Source organism: Vespa crabro, chromosome 12 (assembly GCF_910589235.1).
Source record: "Vespa crabro chromosome 12, iyVesCrab1.2, whole genome shotgun sequence".
NCBI lineage: Eukaryota > Metazoa > Arthropoda > Insecta > Hymenoptera > Vespidae > Vespa > Vespa crabro.
In genome coordinates this window covers 2,841,863-2,847,485 of record NC_060966.1, presented here as the reverse complement: position 1 = coordinate 2,847,485, position 5,623 = coordinate 2,841,863, and positions in this window count along the sequence as shown.

The window sequence follows — 5,623 nt, the reverse complement described above, 5'->3', positions numbered from 1 at the left end:
TTTTAAAAGTTGCCTATATTTATAACATCATTTTATTTGTAAATATATACATAGTTATTTTGTAATACATTCGCTGTACTTATTTAATAAACTTTTATTTAAACGTCGGATGAGTTTTTTTCATACTTTCAACATATACTTTCGCTGCAAAATCATTTAACCATTTTTAGACATTATGCTATATTGTAAATCATTATTTTCTTCTTTTGTAACTATCAATGGATTCATTTTGAAAATTGCGGTCAAATGCAAATGACTGAACATTCAAACTCATCTGAATATATTCACTAAATTAAAATATTCAGGTAGAAATTTCTTTTAATTTTTCAAAGACAGGCCAGTCGATAATAACGAACTATTCATCTGCCAGTTACGAAGCTCGACAAATTCCATTTCAAACGACTGTAATATTGTTTATTTTTGAAATTATTCGATCAAATTTTTCAAAAATATTCTTAAGACATCATCTTCGATCTTATCGAATAGAAATACTTTCGTTAAATGATTTTTTGTAAACATTTTAGATATAAATAAACATCGTTGCACACCACGTTTTAAATCACTATTTTCTGGGAGCATAATTCTTCCAAGAACTCTTTAAATTTAGCAAAAAAGTTGTAATCGTTCGAAGCCAAGTCTAAACTGTAAGCAGGATATTCCAATATCTCTCATTTAAAATATTTAAAAATGTTTTTGGTCTTCAGAGATACATGAAAACAAGCAAAATCGATTAAGGATAAATCAATACCAGTAAAGATAAAATCATTTTCTTCCTATTAATATGCATACGTACATTGCGTGACTCCCGATCTATACGATATTCACTATAATTTAAGTCATATTAATTATCTAAATTGTTTAAAATCTCAGTCTTGTGCGACCTTCTTTCATAATCGGATTGAAATTTTCCCGTTTTCTTTAGAACGTAGTCGCTGATAAAATCAAATTGAAATATAGCACTATAATTATTAAATCGACAAACAAAAAAATGGCGTTGGCTGGGTCATTGAAAATGTTTTTTCTTTTTTTTTCTTTTTCTTTTGAAGACCGCAAGTTCGTCTGACTTTCATTCTATAAGCGACGAACAAACCCAATTTCTCTTAGATATTTGCAAATTATACGTACCGAAATCTGTAGTATTTTTATATGCCGAATCTATAAAAGGTAAAGATATTTTTCATTCTCTTTTCTTCATTTCTATCATATTTATTTTCATGTTCCTCCGAAATGGAAATGACAACGATGGTGTTTAAATGGAGGTGTGCACTTTTTCGAGAAGGTATAGCGAGCACAAACATGCACTTTTCACAGTTGCACGAATCATCGTATTACGTAAAAGAAATTGTACGACCGTATTACATCGTAGTGATCCCTAATTACAACGCGATTAATGAGTTTTCTTTAACAACAAGTACCTTTGACATGTCTTTAGCTGTGTGGCTAGTGATATTCATTGACAAGGGAAATAGTTTCGATTATTGTCACAAACCACCAGGTAATATATTTCATTTAAAATTCAACTCTGAAATGTTGGTCCGTTTTGGTACGGAAAACATTTTACGAGAATGATATTCGTTCAATACGCATCAAATCGAGATTAATGATGTAGCAATTTGGAGCTTAGAGAAAGGAATCAATAAAATGTGGTTCCAGATTTTCTTTATCAAAGATAATTTACAGAATTTAATTATGAAAGCTGTTATGATTGAGGTAAAATATTTATGTCTTTTTTTGCTTAACAAAATTTCTCTGCTTTCTCCTTTCTTCTTTTTCTATTTTAGACTTCTTCATTCATAACTATAGACAAGGATAGCGAATTAGACGGTATAATCGGTAGAATATTAGGAGAACTTTATGTCACTCTAAATTTTACATTGGAAATCATCTTAAATCATCTTACCTCTTAGTAAGAAAATTTGCAGTCAAATTTGTTATTTCTTGTTTTTTCATGCGTTAACTTTCATGAATAATAAAACTGTTATTTTTATAGACTTCCACTCAGTCTATTTGGATTGTTATGTTTGGAGTACTAATTGCTGCATCAATTTTATTAATTTTTCTGAAAATAAAAAATGGAACCGATCGAAAAATCAGATATTTATTGTTCGATAATATTTTGAAGATTTGGAGTATATTTTGCCAGCAGGGACTTGCAGGTTTGCTTCAATATTTCTTGATTTATTTTTGGTAAAAATGAAGATGAGGGGATACATTTCCGATGACCTTGATCTTGACATGTATTATAGAGCTCACCTTCCTTATAACTTAATCTTCGGTTATCGTTTATTAACACGTTATTAACAAAAAAATTTGGAAAATATTGCATTTATTTTGAGTATTATGACGTATAATGAGACGAATAAACCAAAGTACATGCATGTATAGCGAAAACAGAAAAACGCAACCCAGCATTTTACCTCCTCTCGCCTACTTTAGCTTCATCTAATCCTATGATTTTACCATCTCCACCAATATTTTTTATCCATTCATAATCAATTTTTGCAAATAACTTAACTAAAGTTAATACAGCATACAAACAACATTACTTAATAACAAACATAAATAAATAATATAAGGAGTACTTTAGTTACTTTTCAACAAAAATTTGTTCAATCGATAACAGTATGATCGTTTAGTTGTATTTCATTTATTAAAGATCTCTATGGAGGTGGCTTCATCATAACAAATATACCAGCAACAAATATAAACAATATACCAGCAAATTGTAGGACGATTCAAACGTAATTGTTCATGTCATGTTCCATGGAATGCAATGATTTTAAAATTGCATGTACTTTTTGTCGTTTTCGATTTTTAATAACTTTATTATATATCTTTTCACAGTGAACTATAAGATTTTCCGCAACATTGCTTAATTTCAGTGAATTTTTACACCTTGGGTATATTATTTCACTGCGCATAACTTTTTTTTACATAAATAATTCCACAGAAGATCGAAATTGTGAGTTATATCTAAAACTACTTCAAAAATATATTATTAGATGGTCACAAAAGTTTCTTAAAATTTTTCAAGTTATTTGACTTATTAACTGATACGTACTGAATAAGACTGTTTAATATATTTGATTGAAGAAATCAAAATAAATTTTTTGCATTTATACTACTATTGCATATAAATAACCTAACATTTTATATTAATATTTACAATATTTACGATAATAGAATAACGATGAAATATCTCTATTTGTAAAATTCGGGAGATCCGCTTGCAAAGAAGATGATGCTCAGCGAGAAACGGAAGAATTTAGGAGAATACGATATAGTTATTATAAAACAGAAAGATTAAATAACATTCATTTGTTCTGTGTGTCAAGTGACTAAGCGGCATTATTTCAGGAATGAAATTGGTGGATGAATGATATAATTGGCTCCGAATAGCGATTGTGATTTGTGTATTTATTCAGTTAAAAGAATGTATAAAAATAAGAAAACAAAATTTCCAGTTACTTCTGAATTTTGAAATAAGTATTATACAAAATTTATACATATTTAGCACATTTTTTGCAAATTATTGAGTCCTGAATGACACATTTGTCACACACATATTTTTTGGATTTGAAAGAAATCTTTGTAGACTTGTTTCCTTCGCAATATCTTATTTGACATTTTTTTCTCACACATGGGCCTACATTTATTGACTTTCCTTATATATCTTCTTATTCTTTGTGTTGCATATCTTGTAAATCGCCAGCAAGTTTTTCAGCCAATTGAAGTACAAATTGTTTCAAGTACAAATTTTTCCCGGATTGCTTCTTTATATAAAACCCACGAATTTATTCCGGGTAAATCAAGAATGTTAAAGAAGATCTACACAGGCCGTCTTCGAAATTTCGATTTTATGGGGTACTTTCGTGCTATCTGATCCGTCATGTCAAAACCGAATTTATTACAGTATTATTATAGTATTATAGAATCTGATTGTGTCAAAAATTATCACTTTTTTCAATTTTTATAGATTAACATTTTGGGCATATTAGAAAAACTTTTTTATTTAGCTTACTCGTAAACTCTATGTATATAATGATCCAATTTGTACAGATTTGTTGAGAAATATGGTATACAATTATCCAACTGTTTTACGAATTTTGGTTAAACTCTTTTATTTCCACGAATGGTTCCAACGATAGTGATTTGTCTATCTAGTAAATTTGCTATTAGTGATGTGCTCATTAACTTTATAAAAATTAGTTCTGCAAATAAGTATGATAATATATACCAAAAAATTATTCCACGAGTTTTATGGCAACGGGAACCATTGCAGTAGGTACGTCATTTATTTCTCAAAGAAAAAAATAAAACAGAATAAGAGAGAAATAAATACATTGGGATGAAAATAATAACAAAAGTCGTAAAGTCAAATGGCGATTTGATAACGTTATGTGTAAGAAATTCCGCCAGAAAGTTTAAAAAGGTTCATTTGATAGCTTTAGAATTAATACATTTTATATTATAATAGTAAAGACAATTAGGTTCAACTGATGGTGAGTAAAAAACAGTATGGAAACAAATGCATAACGGTCATAAAGTGGTAAGTCAAGAAGGGACTATAGTACACGAAAACAAAGGAAAAGTTTCGTACTTTTCATCACATATGTTATTTTTTTAGTTTTTGCACTCCGTTGTCATTGTTGCGGTGATTTTGTAATATAAAACGGTAAAACTATTGTCAACGTTAGCATCAATAAATAACTTTGTATTTTTATACATGTCGGCAGATATTTTGGCATATGCTAATTGTTATCAATCTGGAAAAGTTCTGGAATAGCTGGTATCTCATAGTAAAAATGAGTTGGAGTTGCAGAAAAAATATATTGAAAATTTCTCAAATTCAGAAGGATTAGATATATCTATCGATGGGCGGTCATACGTCGAAATTATCGAAGATACTGGTCACCATGAATAATGGCAACTCAAGGATTGGAATTTTTTGGTTGTTCCCATGAAAATTAATTTTTTATTTTACCATTTTTCTGAAAACTCTTGGGATAATGCAATTTCTCTGATGGATTCTGAAGGACTTGTGAGAAAGATGCACGATAAAAAGCAATTCGTGAATTTAAATTTATAACGATATATCTAATATATCTAAGGTATACGAAGGTTTATTAAGATACGAAGATTTCGGTATTCACGTTTCGTTATTGTGTATCGTTAAATTGTGCTAGCTACATTCGAGTGAGACATGACTAATTTAGCCAATAAGACTTACTATCTTTAACTTCAAACTAGAGAGTTGATTTCGACGATGGCTTCTCTCGGGTTATCAGCGAAGACGGTAATAAAATAAGGAAAGTGAAAAAGAATGGGTCGGGTTCATGGAAGAATAATAAGTTTAAAAAGGGAAGATATGATGCTTATTGGTCGTGTACGCACCAGGATATTTCGACCAAAATGGTTAAATAATTTCATGTTGGCTCCTTTGTAGAGGCGACCGTAGACAATCATAAATGATGAATTGTTAACTTAAGAATCGGTTCATTCGCGTACAGTGATCGATCATATGTAAATGTTCAGATACAGAACGACTCTCAAACTGTTATATACCAATGGACCCTAAATCATATCATAAAATATTTTTTTTTATTAATTTCATTTATATTTT